Source organism: Myodes glareolus, chromosome 17, assembly GCF_982192425.1.
Source record: "Myodes glareolus chromosome 17, mMyoGla1.1, whole genome shotgun sequence".
Classification (NCBI taxonomy): domain Eukaryota; kingdom Metazoa; phylum Chordata; class Mammalia; order Rodentia; family Cricetidae; genus Myodes; species Myodes glareolus.
This window is the reverse complement of record NC_142042.1, coordinates 26,681,408-26,705,805: the sequence shown is the minus strand read 5'-3', so window position 1 is coordinate 26,705,805 and position 24,398 is coordinate 26,681,408. Positions and strand designations below refer to the sequence as shown.

The 24,398-nt window shown below is 45.3% G+C and overlaps 1 protein-coding gene across 4 annotated transcripts in view; it reads right to left on the bottom strand.

Annotated features, from left to right (window-relative positions):
* The window catches only part of Sgms2 (sphingomyelin synthase 2), an 83,100-nt gene extending 59,727 nt beyond the window's left edge, over positions 1-23,373 (bottom strand). Inside the window, exon 1 of one of the 4 annotated variants that reach the window (XM_048456734.3) lies at positions 23,235-23,373. The gene's annotated coding sequence lies outside the window, so the exon portion shown is untranslated. Of the gene's footprint in view, positions 1-21,268; positions 21,397-21,747; positions 21,887-22,896; positions 23,030-23,234 lie in introns of those variants that run through there. The other 3 variants (XM_085677704.2, XM_085677703.2, XM_085677705.2) reach the window with 3 other exon arrangements.
* Between the last annotated feature and the right edge of the window lie 1,025 nt (positions 23,374-24,398).

Here is a 24,398-nt window from a genome sequence, read left to right as displayed (position 1 = left end):
GGGGAGCCCTGTCTCAATAACCAAAGTGTCAATGTCTTGCAAAAAGAGATCAGAAGTCCCTGAGGTAATGGAAAGGGAGCGACGACAGCATTTTAGAAGTGTGGCACACAAGTGTGGCACTGAAACCCCTCAGAGGCAGAGTGTAGGATGTGTCTACAGGTGTATACCAAAGAGGGGCAGAGCTGGGCACAGTGGTGCACACCTTTAATCCCAGACCAGACCTGAGTTCAAGGCCAGCCTGGTCTACACGGCGAACTGCAGCCAGGGCTCTAGAGTGAGACCTTGATTGCTTTTCCTTCTCTTTTTTTAAAAAGAAAAAATAAGAAAAAGAAAAGAGGAGAAAGGAAAAGAGATGAGCCACCAATAAGGACGGGTGTGACCAGGGTAAAACTGTATAAAACACTCAGAGTGTTTTCTAATTATAGACTCTGAAATTTAAAATATCTGAAAGGCCACCCTGTACTTCCCTGTGCCCAATATGGACTGTGTCTGGACCATCCCGGGAACAGGAGGCCACTCATCTTTTCATTTTTGAAGCCCAGAGAGAAGGGGCGGTTACGAGCTCGTGCCTTACAACCCCTGCATTCCACAGTGGGTGCGTCTTCCCTGGCTCAGTCTGGCTTTCCCCTCCGTGACACAAAGTAATCTCATGGGTGTTACATCCAAACTTCTAAAATAGAGGGAAAAATAGAAGCCACAAAAATGCACCATACTATAACAGTGAAAATTAAACTACTTTTTAATTTTAGCAAATTTTTGTGAATCTTCATAAGAAAATAAAAGAAAGGGGGAAAAAACCTTCATATTTCAACACTGGAACTGAAAAAGTACTTAACCTGACTAGTGAATAAAGAAATTGAAATTTTAAAAACTACTATTTTTTCACTTACTAATTAGCCTAAAAAAAACAACCAAAATTATCAAATTGCTATAAATGTGTCTCTGATTTTACAAATATGAACAAAGTTTACCTGAACGTATTAATCAGGACATTGTTAGTAACAATGGAACTCTAAAAACTTCCGTCTATAACAGTTAAGAAACTGCTTAAGTTATGGTAAATACAATGGAATAATTAAATACACCGTCACCATGTATCATTGCAAGGTGTAAGAGGTTCACAATCTGTTCATGGCTACAGAACAACGGTACAGGTTTCCTTACCATCTTGCTTTTTCTTGTTTTAGATTTCGTTGTTTTTATCTTATGACTTTAAGTGTTTTGCTGTGATCAGAAGAGGATTCCAGATTCCCTGGAACTGGGGTTACTATGAACTGGATGGTTGGGAGCCATGATGGGGATGCTGGAAACCGAATCTGTAAGAGCAACAGTGTCCTCTAACCACTGAGCCATCTCTAACCACTGAGCCATCTCTCCAGCCTCTATCCTGTTTCTTTAAAGTTCCATATGTAAATATAAAGATGGCGACAAAGAAAACAGGTTTATAAATTATTTAAACTTTCCTCTCATTTAGAAATCAAATTTTCTTAAACAAAGGTTGCTACTATAATTAAGAAAAAGACTCAACACATCTGAAGACAAGGAAGAAGAGGAAAGAATAAAAAAGGAAGATGGGACAAAAACTTCTGAGACAGAGTTCCAATATCAGCTACCATAACCAGTCTCTATAAAAAGAAGTTTATGATAATAAGTCTTTTCAATTATCATCATAAACTGAGGAGAGAAACAGCAAGCCTCATTTTTCCTTGTGCTCATTACACATTAGGGGATGGGTGTTGGCGAAGAAATAAAGTTACTCAGCCACGGTTTATTAAAAGTTTGCTTTTAAGCAAGATGCCACTTGTGGTCACGACACCAAGTAGCAACGTGGTCCACACCTCTGCTTAAATATAACTTAATTACATAGTTGATAGATTTAATGTACAATTCACATATTTACTACAATTACCACTCTTACTTAAGTAAAAATAAATCCCACCTTTGAAAATAGAAGTGAAACCGGGCACAGCGGCACATGCCTGTAGTCCTCACAGAGGGAAGGTAAAGGCAGGAGGACCAAGAGTTCAAGGTTAAAGGTCAACCTCTACTGCTTAGTAAACCCAAGACCAGCCTGGGCTACATAACCCTGCCCTTTAAAATCAAAACAGAAAAGAAAAATGAAGCTTGGTATAAAAAAAAATCAATCAAGAAAGAATTACTAAACATGAAGAAACATACTTAGCCTATGGGCAGACCTATGTGAAGGTCTCAGGTAGAAGAGACCTTTGGGGGTGGTGTGGCCAGTCGGAGGAAACAGTGAGGCCAGTGAATGTGTAATTTAGGATCATGGGATCCTGTAGTATATGTACCCCAGTAGGTTAGTAAGTGGATGAACGGCTGCTAAGTATCTCAACAAGGTAAACACTGGGCTCCCCAAGAAAGAAGACGCTGGATTCCCATCCATTATGGAGGTCTCTCTTGCCGGTCATTAAATTACAGAAAAGCAAATGTTAAAACAGGGAGGAGGTGCACAGAGGAAGGAAAATAAAAGAGCTAGCAGCTGGGTGTGAGAGCTGAGCTGACCGGACATGACTGTAACGTGTGGCTGTGGCTATGACTCAAGCTGCCTTGATCCCTGATAGTAGAGTTTCCACGGCTTCCCAGTAGCTTGTGTGCTTAGGGCCTAAAGAACCTGGATGCTCTAACACTCACCTCATACAGAGTCAGAAACTTTAAAATCTTCACAAGAACCTACTGGGTTGCTGTTCATCTTGGGACATCCACAGCAATCTCTTTGGAAGGTTCTGCTTAGACTAACTTAACCACTCCTTTGCCAAACCAACTTCTGTTAAACTGGTTCTTGACTGAATTCAGTCCCTGAAGACTGATAAGAACTCGACCCCCTTCCCCAACCAACCATAATCTGCTACAGTGACTTGGTCAGCAATCCATTTCCTGTAGTTACCCACAGCCTCTTCACAGTCCCAGCCCTGGTCTATTGTTTGTCCTGGTGAGGTTTCTGAGATGTTTCTTGCTCTGGCCTTCATAGTTTGCTCCTTTTGGAGACCTGTCTTGGCTTGGATTTTGTTCTTGTAGCCTGTCTCGTAAATGACAGAGTTAACATGGCTTCAGCAACATCTGTCTCAGACATCTATGGTCTGCGAGGCTCCAACATTCCTCCAAAGGAATCCCAGAACACACTGCATCGTGGCAGATTTATCTAAACTTATTTCACATGGAAAACTCTCCCACATACTAAGTTCTGCATGAAGGATTTTTTTTTTGAGAGAGAGAGAGAGAGAACAAGATGCAAGTTAAGAAATTGAGCTCTAGGGACCTCAGAGTTATTTTCTGTCCTCGTAGAACTAAGAGTAAATTGGGAGCATGGGGTCCTTGGGGGAGGTTTGAAGAGGGGAGGGGAGATGCAGGGAGGGTAACAGAGAAAAATGTAGAGCTCAATGAAAATCAATTAAAAAAAGGGAAAAGAAGAATTCAAATATTAGGAATAACTGGGAAAAAAGGGAAGAAGAAAAACAGAAGTGAGTTAAGGGTAGCTGAGGGTTTTGCAACCGAATCTTGAGTAAGATAAAAAGGAAGATAGCATAATGCACTCGGAAGCCCCGTGCTAGGAACACTCGGGGTGGGCAGGCTCATCAGAATGTGAACGGGGACCTGCTGGTGGGGCTGGGGTACCCCACAAGTTCCCATGGGCTGTCACGATGGGGACTGGATACAACTGGGCTGATACAGAAGTGTCACAAGTCAGACATACGCTTTTGCCTTGAGCTCCCACGCCATTCATACACAGCCAGGCACTATCCCTTAGAAGTGAGAAGGGCCAACGCTAGGAGGGAGCACTTGAACTGCGGGTGTCAACTGGTAATCTCCTCAGTAAGCAAAGTAAAAGAGTTAAATTAAAATCGGAAAGCAGAGAGGGGGCTGGAGTGATGGTCCAGTTGTTAAGCTTCCTGCTCTGTTCCCAGCATCTACATCAGGTAGCTCACAACTGCCTGCAATGCCAGGACCAGGAGATCTGCACCATCCTCTGGGGGAGCCTGCACGCACAGGGTGCACATAAACTCATGTGGGTGCACACATGTGCATACAAATAATAGGTTAGTTTTTTAAAAATCATCTAAAAATAGTAGAAAGCAGAAAAAGGAGAGTTCTTCAAGAAGGCCACGTTGGAAAAAGGGACAAAGAGAACCAGGGAACTCCCCAAATTTGTCTTTAGGCTCCTGAATTGAGGCTGAAGTTTCAATAGAGGGCCCAGGATAACCAAGTCTAAGCCATCTCAGTCAAGGTGTGCTCCCTGTGACCTCTTGTTGTTTGAACTGCAGTCTCATTCTAGAATATGCTCTGACAAGTTAGTTGTAAGAGTTGGGTGGGATCTCTTTCCAAGGGATAAAACTCCCCCACTGCCTGGGCCTTTTCCTTCTCCCAGCACTGAGATTCCAGGGGGACATCCCATTTCTTTGGGTCCACTGTTTCAGTGGTCTGATAGTCAGTTTGAGAGGCAAGGTTTCTTGACTTCATTCCTGCCAGTCATGATCAGTGAAAAGACGTTAGTCATCTTGGATGCTATCTTATGAGAAACAGTTAACCAAATGTGGCTAGTGTACCAAAGACTGATATTCCATAAATCTTCCCCATTGTGTGTGTGTGTGTGTGTGTGTGTGTGTGTATACAATCTTTAACACCCACCCCCACCTGGTTAAACTTTCATTTGCATAAAGGCCCTCTGCAACATTCCCAGGAACTTGATGAGCCGGAACAGCCCAGCCCTCCTCTGTTCCCTTAATTTCCTTTGCATAGATTATGAATTAGACCTCACCAGATGAGACACAGTCACTACCTACATTAGAATAAAAATTAAGTGACGTAATTACCCTCCCTGAAACTCCCATGTGCTTGCTAACCCAAACAGGGCTGCAGTGTATCCTTTTTACCAAATGAAACCGCCTTGCTGCATTACTTTTGCTTTGTTTGGGTGTTTCTTTGTGTGACGCCAAGAATATCATTCTCCAACAATCTTTACCTGATAGTAAAGACTACGTTAGGACAGACATGAGATGTTGCACATGGGAAATGCCCCGAGGCTTCATCTTACCTCTCTAACGTCTCTAACACTTAACGTGAGACAAAGTAAAGAGGATCCTTATTCATCTGTGCTTGAAGCTTGCAGACAGTAAATGATCACAGTTCCAAGTGAGCAAAGAAATGTGTGCCTGTGCCCCGCCATCTTTCCAGCAAGGGTAGACTTTCCATTCATTCATACACTCCCTCCCCATCTGCCTTTCTGTAGTGCTAAGGACCCAAGAGAGAGAGGCTCACACAGGCAAATGCTCTGCCGCTGGCCTCCCAGTCTTTGTCATCACACTTGGTGACGTGTAGGAACAGACTAGTGGATGAGTCACCTTCTAACGGTGGATGTTGAGAGATGGGGTAGGAGCAAAGGGGGTTTCCTAAGGGAGACAGTATGAGTGTTATCCCCAGATCAAGGAGTTCCCCCCAAAAAACCACCTAGGAGATCAAGTCCTATATGTAAAAGCAAAGAGATTTTATTCTCCAATGTATGGGAGTGATGGGAGAGCCCCAAGCTCAGTTGGAGTTGGGCTTTTATAAGAGCAAAGGTAGGGGTGAAGAATTTCTAAGGTTCAAGACCCCCGATTGGCTAACATATGTCTATGGATGTCCAAGTGAAAAGCGATGGATGTGTGCTGTCAGGTAAACTTATCTACAATGGTTGGAACACTAGGAATTTCCTTTGGACACTCTGTTCCTGGGTGATTGCCTGGATGGTCTCAGTCCGTGGTCTTTCTTAGAACCAGCTATTGCCTTAGGGCAAACTACTGAGACCCAGGCCTCTACTGAGCTTGTTATGGCTGAGTCCTACAACGGGCAAAGAATATTTTATTAGCAGCAGAAGACCTGCACTCTGACACTGTTCTGTCACCTTCAGAAAGTCACTTGAATCCTGAAGGCTTCAGAGAACCTAACCTTGCTGAGCGTTTCACTCTTGTTTTGCCGGTACCTGGGATTCTGCCTGCCGGCCTAAGAGAGACTCAGCAGGGCTGTGCTAAAAGAGACGGACGGAAGAGCAGCGTTGACCAGGAGCTTTTAAATCTGTCCTAACTTTCTACCGTTGTGCTGTTTACTGTGACAGCCACAGCTTAAGTTTAAATAAACTGGAACTTAATTTACGTCTTTGGTTCACGCTGACCTATTTCAAGTGCACGGTGGTCACTATGGCAGTTGTAATGGACGGCACAGAACTATGGAACCCTCATCACTGCAAAGATCTCGGCAGACCTGTTCTTGGATACATCTGAGAGTCACGGGAGCACACTGTGTCCATGAAAACACAGCCCTGTAGTCTAGGAACACCTGCTGAGGGAACGTAAGGAAATCTGCAGAAATGAAGCATTCCTTCTGAGAATTAGTCTATCTTGAAAGCCCTAGTTCTCAAACTGCAGAGCCTCCAACATACTACTTCAGCAACTGGGCACCATGTTGCAAAAGCACATGAGGCTGATGCAAAAGGTAACACGAGGATTCTTATGACTATGTATTAGGCAATAGGATACATTTTAGATTTTAGACACGACATCAAAAGCACAAACAAAGAAAATAGTGGGTAAGCTGGATTTAATTAACTTCTGCCTGCCAAAGGACAGTTAAGAGGATTAGGACAATTCACAAACAAGGGGAACTCCTTTGCCTTTCAAAATACATAACTAGCAGAGGACTTAAAGCCCCAATACAGAAGCTGAAAAGGCTGCTCCATGGTTAAGGGCACTTGTTGCTATTGCAGAGTTATCCAGATTCAATTCCTAGCATCCACATGATGGTTTACAATCATCGGTAACTCTAGTTTTGGGGATCCAATGCCGCCTTCTGACCTCGACTAGCGCCAAGCACACACATGGTACACATCCACACCACAGTCACATATAAAGTAACATAAATAAATATAATTTAAACATAACAATACTCAGAGACTTCTTACAACATAAGAAAACAGAGAGCCCAGTTAAAAAGCACAGAAGATCTGAAGGACGCTGGATGTGGCGGTGCAAACCTCTTATCTCAGCGTGCAGGAGGCTGAAACACAAGGGCACCTGCAAGTTTGAGCTCAGCCTGGGCTATGGAGCAAGACATGTCTAAGAACCAAAACCAAGCCCCCCACACAGCAATGGGACAGATACTTCATTAGAGAACACACAGATAGCACACACCAGTGTCAACAGTCTCCAATGCTGTGTGTCATCAAAGTCTGGAGAGGATGAGATGCTCCTGGCTCTCTCATACATTGCTGCCAAAAATACAAAACCGTATAGCCTCATTAGGTGACATTTTGGGCAAATTCTTACAAAGTTAAATACACTTATAAGGATTCAGCCACACAGCATGGCTGACACCTCCGGGTTCTAGGGCCACGCATGTGAAGACAAGCCCTCAGACAGAAGTGCCGAATGGCCCCAGAGGATCTTAAAGGACCCTGCGTGACCCCTGTGCAACAAGGTTGCATCACCTGAGGCAACTGCGTGAGCTCTTGTGCACACACATGAGCTCCGTCGTCTGCATGTGATGTAACCACATCATCCCCCTGTGCGCATGCGCTACACAGCCCGATGCCATCTTCAAGCCCTCTCTCTGCACACCGACTTCACCCATGAACCCCTAAGTGGGTCTGTTGTGTTTTGTGTTTCCTCCTCACTCACGCCAGATAATTTCACTTGTCACCTGGAACAAACCAACAGACCTCCTTGGCATTAGAGTTCAGCTCTAGATGCCTCCTGACTGTAGTTACAACCTGAGCAGCTACCACCAAAACCATAAGCCTAAAACAAAACAAATCTTCCCTTTCTCCCTCTCTCCTTAAATTGTCTCAGCAACTAGAGATGAAACAGTGTTTAATAATTAACTATAAACTCAGCAATACTTAAGACTTTTTTTTTTGCAAAACCAAAACATTTTAAATATTGAGTTAAGCTGAAAAGCAAAACTCTGATATTAAGGAAAACAATCACCAGTTACACCCTTGAAAAACAATGTCAGTTTACTCAAACATTCTCAGATGCAACTTTCCCCTACAATCCAAAGCATTCAAAGGCTTCTAACCACAAGTTCTAAGCACAGCCCAACCTTAATAAAATCCCAGCTGTGGTCAAGGCGGAGTTACATCTTGTGACTTGACAACTTTGGTCAGGATCATCAATGCTGCCTCCTACAGGTTTTCACATTCAACATACACCTTACGCGGGAGATGTTTCAGCTCTCAGCGACAAGACTTGTCTGTCTTCGTCTTGCTGGCTTCAATCAGTAAACAGTGTAAGTGTACCAGGTGAGGGGTGGTAGTGGGGGAGGGGCTTAGCAATGAACAGGTAAGGGGAACTGAATGAAACCTACACTCAGAAGACTCCTTTACTTCCAAAACAGCAAGCCCTTTAGGCTATCTGGAAAGAACATTGTTCCTGTCTGTTTATTTTAGGTTTTGAAATCTGGTTGTGTGGGTGTGTGGGAGAATGTGTTTGTGTATAGGATACCAGGCATTGAACCCAGGGTCTTGGGCATGGAAGGCAAGCGCTCTGTTGCTGGACTATATTCCCCAGCCTCTACTATGAACATTCTTGTAAGGTTGGTGATATGCCCCATGGGTAAAGGTACTTGCCACCAAGTCTGCCGACCTGATGTTAGTCCTTACAGATACCCGCCTCCGTCAGAAATCAGGTGGCAATGATCCCGGCAGGAGTACAGACCTTCAAGAGATATTGTGCCCCTCCCATTGGCTTCAGACCATTGAAACAATGGTCTCTGAAAAACTGGAATTTCCTCAGGGAATCTCATGCTGAGAGAAAGAAAAAGCTGAAGGTTGGTGCCAGTCAGAGCAGGAACCCTCCTGGCAAAGAGATAAGACAGTTCTGACCTATTCGGGAGGGAAAGGGACAGGGACGCTGGGACAAGGGTGACCAGGGCAGGACGGCAGCCCGGATTGCTTCCTTACACACGCTTCTTGTTTCTATTTCGATCTATACCTCATCGAGACCCACAGCAAGGAGTTTGGGGGAGGTGGGGGATCCACTGGCTCTCTTAATTTGGTCTTCTCCCCAAGGTGGCAACACAGAACACACCTCCCTCTGCTTTTCACTATTACTCGTCTGTCTAACTGGCATGCTGACCCTAACAACTCAGAACAACTCAGGTGAAAAACAAAACAAAAAAAAAAACCAGACCCACGGCTACACAAATCAGCAGCCAATATAAATATGAGCATTTAAGCTGCATCTGGGACAGCTAGACCACATTTAAACATGTGCTATTTCAAATGACAGGCATTATTATTATTATTATAGTTTCTCTCAGTCTTGCTCAGAGCAGGCACTGGCATTTTGAAAGCACTATTTTTTTTAAAAAAAAATGATTTTATTGAGCTCTACATTTTTTTTCTCCACTTCTCTCCCTTCTCTCCCCTTCCCTTCAACCCTCTCCCAAGGTCCCCATGCTCCCAATTTACTCAGGAGAGCTTGTCTTTTTCTACTTCCCATGTAGATTAGATCCATGTATGTCTCTCTTAGGGTCTTCTTGTTGTCTACTGAAAGCACTTCTTTATGCATTACCATGTTGGTTGCATGTCCTCATCCCTTCAATGATACAACTCTTATGTATTTTAATCACTTCTTAAAAACTGACAATCTAGCCCGGCAGTGGTGGCACACACCTTTAATCCCAGCACTCATAAGGCAGAGCCAGGTGGATCTTTTGAGTACGAGGCTTTCCTGATCTACAAATGAGTTCCAGGAGGATCTGAGTTCAAGGTTAGCCTGGTCTACAAATAAGTTCCAGGACAGTCAGGACTGATGCATAAATAAACCCTGTCTTGAAAAACAAAAAAATAAAAACAAAAGTTGACAATCTATATTCCTTTTGAACAGTCCACATGCCTTGTACTTGACCGTCAGACAGAAATGCATCTACAGAAATAACAACCACATACCCAAAGTTATTTCTCAGCAGTTTTCAAAATTCCATGCAAGCCCTACACTATAATTTCAAATACAAACAATTCATCTCGAAAGATCTTCCTTGTGGCTTCTAGGAACCACATTCACAACAACAAATTACACAGGCTGGCTACCCCGAAGGCCCTTCAGAAAACAGCATGTTCGGCACGGTGTATTTACTTTCCAGTCCCAGCCCACAGGGCAGGAGACCACGGAACCTTCTCAGGCACAAGTCAACATCAGACAGAGGCTGACCCGAGGACTGGCCTTAGAACTCCACCTCCAATCTCATGTTGCCATGACAGCCTGGGCTAACAGCTCCTGTTGACAAGTGTCTATGGCAACTCACCGCTGACACCACACTTCTTTCCACTTCTGCTTCCAAAGCCAGTGTTGAGAAACGGTGGGCATCACGAAGGAGCTTATAGGAATGGGGCAGGCACACCCCACGGCTCTATGTGTTAAAGCCTGGATATATTAAAAGGCTCATGCTGGCTTCTCTTTACGGACACTTTCTCTTAAATTAATTTTTTGAGGACAAGTGACTTGTAAAGGTCATCTCTTTCTTTTAAACTTCACACTGAAATGATTAAGCGAGTCCCAGGAGGCTAACACAGCTACTCAGTCATCGGTGTATGTGTGCAAACCTCAGACCTTTCACAAGTAACAGTTCAGTGAATGCAAGGTTCCTGAGGTCATTTCTTTTACAGAAAAAAAAAAGGAGTTTACTAAGAACAGGTTTCAATAAAAATTAAATCATGCAAATTGAGATGGGGTGAGGGGTACATGCCCCAGAGGGAGCACAAGGTTCTTTTGAGTCATCTCAAGTGTATCATTTGGAAGGTAAAATTCAAGCCTGGCATGGTCGCACATGCCTCATGAGGAAGCAAAGGGAGACGGAGCTCTGTGAGTTTGAGACCAGCCTGGTCTACATAATGAGTTCCAGGACAGCTAAGGCCACAGAGAAATCCTGTCTTGAAAAAGAAGACAACAACAACATCAACAAAAGCCAATCTTTTATTTTAAAAAAGTAAGTAAATCTCACACAGTTGTTCCTATATCACAGTCTGTAGTAACGTTAATTATCTCTGTTACTAGGAAACATTTGCAGAAAAACAAGGTTCACCCCCACCCCATCCCTCTACCTAAAGGAATATCCATCCACTTAGAGTACATTTACTGTCTCCATGGCAACTAGTATAACTGGGGCGCTGCAACAGGAGGATAATGAAAAGAAAAACAAGGTGATTGGGCTGGAAGGAAAAACAAACAAACAAAACACAAATGCACCACACATCAGTGGTGAGAAAGGTAACACCCAAAAGAGAAAATAAAAACGGGAGCCCTTCCAAAAAGAAGCTTGTGACACACTGTGGTCACTTCCTACCCAGTCCTTGAACCACAGGCTTTCTCGGACTCAAGACACTTAGAATATATTGGGTCACACAAATGGCTCAGAAAAGGTGAGGCTAGTCGTACATAGTGATGAGGGTTTATAATCCCAGTATTCAGGAGGTAGAGACAGGAGGATCAAGAGTTCAAAGCTAGCCTGAGCTACAGGAGGCCCTATTTCAAAAAAGCAAACAAAAATGATAATTCTGGTTATGGTGGCTCACATATGCAACCTCAGCCCTTTGAAGGTAGAGGCCAGCCTGGGCTATGTAGCAAGACTCTGATGAAAATACCAGATAGATAAAGGAATTGTGTAGACTGACTTGAGGGTAACTTCACTCACGGAACACAGAGGAATGGGAGAGGGGTGTGTGGCTCTTTTGAAATGGGCAAATGATTCCTGTAGGGTTTGGGTCAAAATTCCCACACCAGAGCAGGATAGAAATGAAACATACTGGGAAGAGATGAGGAGAGAGATGTAATCCTGGACAAAAGCCTCGGTCCAGGCAAGGCAGAGGGGACTGGGGGCAGGTGGCCAGAGGGAGAGCATCAGAGAGATGGGCGAGGGTACAGCCTGGTCCTGCATTTGCTATACGGCAGTAGAGTGACCAGACAGTCCAGGAACTTGGAGACAAGAGCATCCTTAGACCAGGCAGTAAAGAGAGAGAGGGTTCCCACTGCACGTACTGGACATGGATGCTTTTGCTTTCTAAATCCCTCCTCCAAAGAAAAAACCGCTCTACCTCACCACTACCCACCACAGGCATTGCTAAACCCAGTGGTGGCTGGGTTCTCACCTTACTCAACAACTATGACTTACAACACAGCTGATTACCCCACTCTCTCTCCAACAGTCAGCTGCACCTGCAACGTGGCGCTCCCGGCCTGCCCCTTGCCTTGCTGGTAACTCCATGTGCTGTCCACCTCGACCTACTCTCTTGGCTATTCATCAGGAGTTCCCTGCTTACAAAATCTCCCCCACGTGATTCTGCCGGCCTTCATTGCCGCTCCTGTGTTGACAGTTCTGACCCTAACCTGGGTCCTAAGAGTTACGTCTCAGTCACAGCGGAAATCAATCTCCACTAAGGGTCAACCAAAACTACCTAGTTACCAAAGAGTAAAGTCAGGCATCACGGGGCTCCCGCTCACGGAGAGATCTCCGACTAGATCGTGTTTACATGCTCCACCCACACACCCACAACTCACCTGCCATTTTCCATCTCCAGGACCATCCCCTGCTCCACTCCACATCACTTTCCCATAGAATGCTCCCGTGGCTTCAGAGTGGAGTTCTTACCGCTCTCTGCCAGTAGCTAGAGGGCTATGCCACAAATACAAGTCGGTCATTGTCAGTCAGTCATTCCTGTTCCCTTATGCATTTCAGGTTACCTTCTTGTGGCATTTGGAACCATCCTCCTCCTCTCAGTTCTTCAGCAAGAGGCCCTGCCAGTCAGCCAGCTGACCCACCCCACCCCGTCACTACCGCTCCTCTCATGCTGCAGCTGCTCTCCTACCCTTGCATCTTCTGTCCTGTTCCACAGGCGGCTATGCCTGGTACCCTCTGCTGAGCCTCGAAAGCCCGACCTCTTCTGACAAACCCAGCCATCTTATCGCAGGAGTAGGCCTCTCCACGTTGCTATCGACTTCCTTCAGAGAACCCGCCCAAACCTAAGAGGATTTTCTTATCAGCTTCACTTGCTTATCACCCTGTCAATCCCTCTGAGGACCTGGCTTCTCAACACACTCTGCACGTGAGGGGAAATCTTAACTCGTGTCCCCTGCTGCATTCTGGAATCGAGGAAAATGGCCACAATGGGTACACCTGCAAATCCAGCACTGAGACATGACCATCTTGAGTTTGACACCAGCCTGAGTCACCAAGGAACAGTCTAAAGAATTAAAAAGGCTGGGGATTCAGCTCAGTGGTAGAGAGAGCACTTGCCTAGCATGTGTGTGGGGGGGGGGGGGGGGGGCGGGGGTGGACGGACATCTAGCAAATAGCAGTACTCCAAAGATGCTGTATAGAGCATCAACTTTAGAAGGAACTGAGGACGACTATGTTAGTCACGAAACTCCAAGTATGTATGAAATCCAAGGCAATTTCTCCTGAGAACCGAGAGCAGTGACTGAGTCCTTAGTTACCCCACCCCCACCCTCTCTCTCCCGCTCTGCTGTGCCATGCCTTACATCCCGATCTTACCACTTCCGGGTAAACTGCCCAGGCTCCTTCTAGAGGCTCAATGAGGAGTCAAATAGCAGCCTGGGGTCTGGAGAGATGGCTCAGCAGTTAAGAGCACTTCTGGTTCTTACTGAGAACCTGTGCTCAGTTCCCAGCACCCATACGCAGCCCACACCCATCCATAACATCAGTTCCGGGGATCTGATGCCCTCTTCTGACACGCACACACATGGTGTAGACATACATGCAAGCCAATCACAGACACACCCGAAATAAAACAAATAAATCTTAACAGAAAAAAAAAGCAGTCTTTTGGAGGTAGGGTCTACAGTAGGGTTCCATTGCTGCCCACACAAGTTATGATGCATTTAATGGCTTAAAACATACATTTCTTTCCTAGGCATTCTGGAGATGAGATGTCTCATTGAGCTACAGCCAAGGTGTAAGCAGGGCTATTTGCCTCCCGGAGGCACGGGGTGGGATAAGAAACCCATTTCTTTTCTGAGCAAAACTTCTAGAGGCTATGTATGTTCTTGACTCCAGGCCTCATTCCACTTTTAAGGCCAAATTGTGGTCACAGGAATTGTTCTAATGATGCCAACTGTCTTGCTCTAATCTGCTTCTCCTGTTAATTTACAAGGATCCTGCGATAAAACCGTGTACCTAAATGACCCAGGATGACTCAGGATAGCTCAGCTGGTGACTGAGTTTGATTTCTGGAACTCACACAAAGGTGAAAGGCAAGAACTGACTCTACAACCATGTCCTCTGAGCTGCATACGTACGCACATATTCCCGGGCTACAGACACCCACTGTAAACAAAGATTTCTTTAAAAAGAAAAGTCAATGAAATCTCAGGTACATAAGCTACTGTTCTCCGTAAGTTAGACCAGTTAAATAGTCCTTATCAATTACTAGAAAGCCGAAAATTAAAACCAATAAAATCAGAGCTGGAAAGATGACTCAGAGGTTGAGAGCACTGGCTACTCCTCCGGAGTACCCAGGTTCAATTCCCAGCAGCCACACGGCAGCTCACAGCCATCTGTAACTGCGGTCCCAGGAAATCCAACATTCCCTTCGGGCCTCTGTGGGCCCTGCACACTCATGATACACAGACACTTAGGCAGGGAAAACACCCATAGATATTAATGAAAAAAATTAAACCAATAAAATAGAGGCCCTCAAATAGAGGGCCGGAGATTGTTCTTTTGGCTCAACTTCTGTGCTGATGGGAATGGGAGAATGACTTCATTCTTTCTGGACTCAAGAGGGTCAACCAAACCCTTGGCGATAGCACACTGGAAATTGAGCATCCAAGTTTTCCAAATGCATGTTCTAGCCCTGACTGTTTACAGGCAAGACTGTAAGGAGCAGAGACATAGCATGTTTAGACAGGTCTGATTTTTCTTTCAATTAATTCCATGTCCAAGAACATTGCAGGGGGTGGGGGAGCACACGACAATGAGAGTCTGTATCTACCCAGTGGTTAGGCTCCATAGTCCGACGGCTACCTTTGAAACCTAATTCTGGAGCTATGGAGGCTGCTCAGTGGAAGAAGGGCTTGACTGGCATGTGTTGATGCTGAGCTCACCTCAGAATTACCGACGAAAAAGAGAAGTTCATTCTAAGGCATGCTAACGGAACATCGGAAAGTATCTCTGTTTCTCCAATCAGAGGAATCTCCAGGGGTTGGGGATAACTCAGTGGTAGACGAAAAAATAAAATGAAGATAATCATAGTGCCTTGTTTTAGGAGTCAATGAATAACAGTTCTAAGGACTGAGAACAAACCCTGGGACCGAGCAAGAACTATGCATTTTTGTTAAAATTTAATATTCCTGATTTCTGCTTTATAACTGACCAATTTGTCCCAAGCTCTCAGCCTTAACTAAAGTACCTTAGGGCATGTATTTTACATATATGTAAACATATTATGTGGCATTTTCCCACAGGCGGCCCACACACTAATTTGACCAGAACAACACCCTGGGTTGCAATTAAACGTTCTCGAACAGGGACAGTCAAAGAACCTGTTGAGCAAATGCAACTAACAGAAGACAGTGGCGGCCGTGCTGAACAGCTGTCTCAGGCCTCCTCCAGAAAGACGCACAGCATCGGCGAGGACAGTAGGGTTTGTGATTCTTAATGGCCTTGCAGTTTCAGGGACCATGGTGCCAATGGTACAGCACTTCCCACAAGGCTATGCTCTGAGAGGGCAGCACCAGCTGTGATAGAGTCTCCCTCTCCACATCTGCATACAGGCGGGGGAGGGCAAGCATATTGTGCCCGCTCTTCAAGAGCTGGCCCAGCACCCACAGAAGCACTTCCATTCCACAGAGGTGAACCATCCGCCATTCACTGCCTTTTAACACCAGAAGGAATGGGAAAATAGGAGATGGAGTCAGACCCCACCTACTCAGACAAGTTGTATCACAGAAGAAATGAGAGACTCAATTTTTGAAGCAATAGGATAGAAACCTCTGATGAAATCAGGAATGTAGCTTCTAGGTTAAAAAAAAAAAAACTAGCAAGCAAGCATTCTTCAAATGGTTTCTTCACATTGGGTCAAATAATTCACACAATCGCCTCCTGACATAAATACTATTTCACTCCCATTTTACAGCCAGGAAGTGGAGGGGGTTCTTTAAAGCTACCCAGTAGCAAGCAGGGTTACACAGAAACACACTCCTGTCGGCCAGGCATGGCACTTTGGGCACAACATCACGGCTTTAGGCAGAGAGCAGAGAAGCATCTGAGGAGGTTATAGACAACAGCCCCATGTCAGGATATGGTCCCAGAAACCGGACACATCCCTGAAGCTGCTGAAGAGATAACGGCGCTGGGAGGAACCCTGGAAGCCCGTGCGGGGTGGCCTTCAAACCCCTGCTTCTTCCATTCCCTACTGTCTCTCTAGCTTTGGGTTCCTGGGTCTTGCTAAACTGCCCAGCTCCTCCACTTCCAGAGAGGAGACAGCAATCCCTACTTTGCAGGATTATCTGAAGAAGACAGCAACACTTCAGGGGATCACACTAGTGTTTTAGTATCTACCATTATTTACCCTTCTCTCTGTTTTACCCCAGCATCTCCGTCTTCTGGGTGACAAGGTTTAGAACCAACACAATTCTTCTCTCTCTCTTTTTCAAAGATTCCCCCCCACACACACATTTAACTAATCTGTACCTTCTTGGAAGGGCCCCGCTTCTTTTTGGGGACTGGCTGCTGTGGAACAGCCGGTTAATGATCTATGACTTAAAACCCCTTTTCTCCCTTTCACACCCCTCAGTGAAACACATCCTCTCGCGCATCTTTCGCCAGCATTAGATCAGACTAACAACTAACACAATCCTCCCATCTACAAACGTCTTTACGATGTCAAGGTGGCGTGAAGGCACACCTGGCCACAGGTGGCTCCCCAGCATGCTTCTCTGTGGTAGATGCAGCAGAGAACCCTGTGATCCCATCTGCCCTCTGCTATACCACAGCACAGAGGGTCAAGGAAGAATACAGACCCAAGAGGAAGAGGTGATTCCAACATGCCTGGGGCGCAAAGCACCACCCTAAGGAAGGATGCAGAACCTGCCTTTGGGACAATAAATACCAACTCTCCTTCCATTTCCCACCTCAAGGCTATCTCTCCCTCCAGTGGAGGGGAAAGCTTTCTTAAGAATTTAAAAAATTCTACTTATTTGTAGAATTGTTCCTCCCAGTTGAGGAAAGAACACACCTTTAATCCCGCTAGAAGCAGGAGAATCTCTGAGTCTGAGGCAAGTCTGTTTTACAGAGTGAGTTCCAGGACAGACAACACTACACAGAGAAGGCTGGGCGGTGGTGGTGCACACCTTTAATCCCAGCACTGGGGAGGCAGAGGCAGGCGGATCTCTGTGAGTTCAAAGCCAACCTGGTCTATAAGAGCTAGTTCCAGGACAGGCTCTAAAGCTACAGAGAAATTCTGTCTCGAAAAATCCAAAAAAAAAAAAAAAAAGAAAAGAAAAGAAAAAAGAAAGAAAGAAAAGAAAAAGAAACACTACACAGAGAAACTCTGTCTCAAAACATAATAAACAAACAAACAAATAAAATACAATAAAATAAAGATGTACAAAGATGGGATTCAAGACATAGCTGAGTGGTTAAGAGTACTTGTTTCTCTTCCAGGAGCTAAGTTCAATTCCCAGCACCCATACTGGGTGACCCACAACTGCCTATACACACACAGGTAAAAAAAAAAAATAAAAATAAGTCTTTAAATGAAAGAAGGTACAGAAAATTTTATCTTAAAAAATTATGTGATATCACCAGGTGGTGGTAGCACACTCCTTTAAGTCCACACTCTGGGATGGATCACTGTGGATGTAAGTGGATCTAAGTCACAGATGGATCTCTGTGAGTTCGAGGCCAACCTGGTCTAGAGAGTGAGTCCAGAACAGGCTCTAAAGCATTTATATGAAATCAATTAAAATACACCATAAACAAATTATAAGGCAACATTTCAATTTGTTATAAGCAAGTGGTATAAAGGTTGGGCAAAGGGGAACCCCCATATTCAGTATCCCATTTACACTTTAACCCTAGCTATTGTTCCTTTAAAGCTTCCTTTGACTCACAAGCAAAGTATTTTGTATTTCTCACAAGTAGAAAGTATTTACTCAACTGAACTGAATCGGGTATCTAAAAGATGCTGAATCCCACACTCCTTACATCTTAATATGCTTTGCAAAACCATACAGATAAATTGACTAATCAATTAATTTTCTGAGACGGGGGTTTTACTATATAGCCATAGTTAATCTGGAACTTGCTATGAAGACAGGTCTGACCTTGAACTCACAGCTGGTATTAAGGATGTCTGCTACCACGACTGGCTAACAGAAAGTTTATATTAACTGGAAATAGAAATGAAAATAGAAGGCAACATTGAAAACTTGACTCAGTAGCAAAGAAGGCTTGACATACTTGTAAAACCCGAGAATCTTTACACAAAGAACCATACTCTACTGGCAATGAAAACAATGGACAATGCTTGCATTTTCATTAAATCAACCTGACAATTTTATACGGATGACGCACAAACTTTTTGAAAAAGTGAAAAAGTGACCTATTTAATCCCAGCACTCAAGAAGCAGAGGCAGGTGGATCTCTGAGTTCAAGGGCCGCCTGGTCTACATAGTGAGCTGTAGAACAGCCAGAACTACATAGTGAGACACTGTCTCAAATAAATAAATAAAAATTGATGGAATTTATCCTAAAGTTGATATACTAAATATAATAATATAAACATAATATCTGAAAATATTTAATGTTCTCTCACTGGTGCTGATGATGTAACTGTAGAAATTAAATTTCTTTTTCAGAGCTGCCTGACAAAATTAACCTGGTTCTTCTCTGCTGTATTTTCTCAAAAAATAAGGTTAGCTTCATGACTAATAATAAAAACATAAACAGTCCTTTAAGAAAGCTGGAATGTTCTCTTTTCATCAGATAATCCCCAGAGTATAAAGAACCAGTTCCCGCTGGGCAGCTCCACCAAGCTTGATCCTCAAGCCCAAGGCTTTAAGGAACAAGTGAGTGAGATTTCAAAAAAAGGAGAGGCCCTGGAAAGGTCTGACTGTGAAAGCATGGGCTGGGCATGCCACACAGCCCTGGGTTTGATCTCTTCAGTAAAGATTCAAAAATAAACAAACAGAACATTTTTTTTTCTAATACTGAAAAACGGCCTTTCAAGAAAACAGCTAAATTAAATAGATTTCACTTTTAAAAAAGCAAAGTGGTGATGGAAAAATAATCATTCTATATTGCTATTTAATTCAAAGCTGCTAAAATAAAAAAGTGAAAACGTGGCCTCAGCAGTGAAGAGTGAGGATACGCAGGTGTGACTGCTAGTCCCCACACTGGGAGGTTCAGGAGCATCTTTAACTCTAGCTTCAGGGGGACTAGAGGCCTTTGGCCTCTGAGGGCGCCAGCACTCAGGCGCACACACTCCCATACAGACCCATGCATACACATCATAAAAATTAAAAATAAAGGAAATCTTTAGAAACACTGAAAATTGGAAACCAACTTGGTTTGGGTTCAATATGGAATTGGTTCAGAAAACTAAAAATGGTATGAGAATCTCTTAGTGACATAAGAGAAGCTGATAGTTGAGTTTGGGGGGAAAGTTAGACTACATAAAAATCAAGGCCAGGTTTGTAGAGAATAGCTTTCCAGTTGGGCAACCTTTGGAAGTTAATTAACGGCTATATATCACTTTCTCCCCCGATAAAAAGTTAAAGAATGTCTACCTTGGGGCTGGAGAGACGGCTCAGAGGTTAACAGCACTGGCTGTTCTTCCCGACAACGCAGGTTTACCTCCCAGCACCGACATGAAGGCTCACAACTATCTGTCACTTTGAGTTCTAGAAGACCCATCTTCCTCTTCTGGCCTCCCTGGGCACTGCATGGGGTATGCAAGCAAGACCCCCAGACACACAAGAGTGCCACCTCCCAAGGCTGTGGTGGGGAGTAGTTCTAGGGACCACTTGCATCCATCCATAGGCATCTCAACCCACACAGCACTTGAGTGCACAAACAGGAAGGTAGAATGCTAAAGAATGCTAAGTGAGTTTTAAGGTGATAGGTCTAGTCTGCCCATTTTTCTAACCACTTCTTAACATTAATTCTAATGTAAGGGAAAGCAGGCCATGGGGATACTGACACACATGGTAATCCTTTTAAAGCTCTACCTTGAGGCTTTGCCAAAAGGAAATCAATCTTGGTTGAGCTAACTAACCCTTCATATTTCCTTTCAGTGAGTCTGTTTGACATTATTTAAGTTAACTTGTCAATATTACTTTAATAGGTAAAGCAAGCTATCTGCATTGTGCTCAGTCACCCAAGATAAAGGAGCCCAACTCAAGAACCATCAGACAGCCACTAGGAAGGCAGCCCAGGACTGTTTCATTTCTTGTTTCCTCCCAACTCCCAACACTCCTGCTTGTCAGCCCCATAGCTCTTGGATTTTTGGACTGTAAATCACAAGAGCTCTAACAGAATCTCCATTATCTCAGGGTTGTTATGTATATACTAGTGCTAGTATAGAATAGGTGCTTAATAAATGTTCCGCATTTAAGTCAAATGACTTAAAATAAATATGAGTTGGATGACTACCTGATACTAGTAGTTCAGGATTGCTTCTACCAGAAGACGAAGGAAGAATACTCCTTTTTTAGTCCAGATGTTAAAAAAAAAAAAAAAAAAAAAAGAGGAAGGGAGGCATGGGGTAATGCATACCTGAAATCCCAGCACTCGGGAGACTGAGGCAAGAGGATCTCAAGTTCAAGGTCAGGTTCAAGGCCCTACACAGTAAGACTGACTCTTTACTCTCTCTTTCTCTCCCCCTCGTCTTCCTCTCCTTCCCTCCCTCCCCTCCCACCTTTTCCCTCAAAATATCACCTGGAAGTATCACTTTTTTTTAAAAAAAAAAAAGGTCACAATCTGTATTTCATTGTCTCTTTTAACAGATGTTAGATAACCTCTGTGTATTTTGTTTAAAGTCTGGCAACACCTGAGAGAGTAACTCACTGAGAGTCGCATAGTTAATGCAGGGCCTGCCAGTCACCTAGACTCCTCTGCACCCCACCATGGCCACCGCCCCCTCCCCCCACCCCAGCCTAGTAGACATCAGAGCAAATGCTTCAGATCCTTCCAAATACCTCCTAGGGCTTTTACCAAGCTCTGGGAAAAAGAAACTCAGAACAGGGTGAAACAGCCTACTTACGGGTGTGTTCCCGAGTTTCTCGGCAGGTTCACAGGTCAACCAGCTCGATTTAAAAATGAAACTAACAACATCAAATTAAAGATTAACTTGCTTTAAAAAAAAAAAAAAAGACCCAAGGGGCTGGAGAGACAGCTCAGACTCAGCTGTGAAGAGCACTGACTGCTTTTCCAGAGGACCGGAGTTCCATTCCCAGCACCCACAAGACAGCTTACAACTGTCTGTAACTCCAGTTCCAGGGGATCTGGCATCTTTACACATACATGCAGGCAAAATATCAATGCAAATAAAAAGTTTTTTGTTTTTTACAACAAAACAAACAAACCCCCTACACCAAAAAACCAAAAAACCTCTTCAGCTGGGAGAGCAGTATGAACTAAGACCATCAACGGACCAGTGAAATGGGCTATAAACAAAACAAACAAGACGAATTTTGCTTGCTTCTTATTAAGAAAGAAATACTAGAGAGCGCTCTACAATACCTTCTTCCAGCAAAGTCCAGGCGTCTCATTCTCTGTCTGTCGGGCTGGCTTTGACGTCTAATCTTAAACACTTATTAGCTCTCACAACGGAGGGAGGGGACAAAACCTTCTTAGGTATCCACCCCGATACATCTGACTTCCTTTAAAACCTCCCTTCCCACTCTAAGGGAGTAGACCCGCCTTTCACGCTAACTTGGGCCGGACAGGTTCGACAGAGGGAACTTGTGTTTACCTCAGACTACTGGAACTTGCTGTTATTTATGGATCAACAGTCACAGTTTAATGGAGTCTGCTTTGGAGAAGACGTTTATGGTCAGACCTTCGTGCCTCCATCCTCAGTTACTAACCGCATTAACCCCTTATTTAATACTCAACACTGTTTGAAGTAGTTCTAATCTCATTTTACGGTTTCCGGATGTTAAATGTAAACCGAGGGTTCGGGGTTAGTAGATGACGCTAGGAGTGAAATGCAAAAAACGGAACTGCTAAAGTCCACACGAACCCACGGACAAACAGAGTTGAACCTCTCCAAAAGTTCAAACACATGTCAAAATTATTTTAAGGCCACCTTAGAATAGAATAAGCAGGTCTTGAAAACAGAGGAACAGCGAATTAATAAAAGATTACAGGAAATAACATTTGAAGTATTTGCTTTTGAGATGGAACTATCACCGGACCCACAAACTGTGACAGGGTACGGTCCACTCCCACCTCTGTGTGTTGCTGACAAACCCTGTCTTCCTCCCTTAATGGGCGCGGGTCTGGACGCCAAAGACAGGGAGGTCCCCTTGGGCAGCCGGGGCTGCTCCTGTGCACAGATCTTCAGCAAGTGACAATCTTTCCTCTGCCACCCGAACTTCAACCCTGACGCCCAGAGTGGCGCTGCGCAATCTACGGTTTAACCCGTGCCATTTCAATGCCACTACCAAGTGCCCGAAAAGGGGTTACAAATGAATGAGCAGCAGGCTGGGAGGAGAGACAGCCACCAGCTGACCCCCAGCAGATGAAAACTGAGGAAGGATGCCCGGGGCGGGGCGGCCTGGGGGAGGCGGTGGCGGTCAGAGCCACGTCCCCGCTGGAGCCACGTCCCCCGCGCGCTCCGCAGGACGCGCTGCCCGCAGCCCATCCTCCTCCCGGCCCGGCGCTCACCGCTCGCACGCAGCCGGTGCTCGCACGCCGGGGGGCACTCGCTGGGCGCTGAGGACCCGGGGGACCGGACCCGAAAGCTGCAAACTTTGCGCGGGTCTCGCCCGCCGAGGAAGCCGCTCCGCCCCAGGCCGCAGTCGCCGCGTTGCAGCGAACCGGGCTCCGGGCGACTCCGGCGGCGCCGAGGGCGGGGTCTCCGACCGGCGGAGCCCGGGGCAGCGCGCAGCTCTGTTTACCGCGGGCCCGCCCTCCCTCCCTCTCCAGCCCGCGCCCTGCGCGCTCCTGACATCATTCATTCTCGCACTCTCGCCTGCCCTCTCCTGCTCCCAGCCGTGACTCACCCCGGGCCCGAGGCTCCCGCGGACTCCCGCGGCCGTGTCTCTTCCCGGCGTCCAGTCGAGCTCGAAAAACCGGTGCGACTTCTTCGGAAGGCGATTACAGCCGACCCTCCCCTCTGCGGCCCTAGAAGGTGCAGCGAAGGAGGGGCTTGGCAGGCAGCGCGAGGTGGCTCCCAACCGCAGGTTGAGCGCAGAGCCCGGCAGACCTCCCCGAACACGGGCGGAGATCAATCTGGGAAAGTTCTCTGGGTGCCGCTCCCAGCAACTTTCAGGGGTGGGGCCCGAGAAGGGATAAGCCACCTCCGCACCTCCTCGGGTTTCGGAAACTGCTTCCCGATTGCGACGTGTGCGGGCCAGGGGCACCCCCGCTGACTCAAGGGGTGGTGCCCCGCCTAGGTCAAGGGGGTGGGTTTCCAAACATCACAAGACCGCTTGACGGGGTTAGTCACCGCGCCTGGTGGCACCTCTAGGTGAGCTGGAAGGGTGCTTGCTCCTAATGAGGTTAATGATGCTAACCATCTTGCCATTTGCCCCGTTAGGTGAATTGCGTTTGGGCAAGGCTGAGAAACCGGAACCAGAATGACCACTGGAAGAGTGACTTTTTCTACGTTAATGGACTTGTGCGTTTCTGTTGCCTTGGGGGCACAAGTGACCATGTGTGGTTTCTCTGATGACCTCAGCAGTAGGTTGTAGGAAGGATTGTCTGTCTAAAAAAAAAGTTAAATTTAGTCTCTACTTCCCTTCTGGTTTTGGTGCATATGTGTAGCATTGTTCCTATGGGAACGAACGTATAATTAACAAAAATAAGGATAAGCATGTTTGGTGTTTAATGGTAGCAGAATTGAACACATGAGGGAGGTCCCAAGCTAAGGTCTAAGATGATGTCACTATACAGAAGGTTAAACGAATTGCCCGTGCAATTAACCGCAGGCTAGATATCATTGTGGTGGGGAATGCCCTTGTTTTTAGGCTCCAGAAAGGTAGGAATCCAGAAAAGAACATCAGCAATGAAATTTCTTTTCCTTGGGTTTATTTTTCCTTTTCAGTAGGAGTTCTTTTTACATTTACAAAGCCCAGGCATTTTGCCCAGAAGGCAATAGAAATGGATTGGTTTGCTAGCATGCTGTCCGAGTATGGAAATTTGAACCAACAATTTTTTTTTCTCAA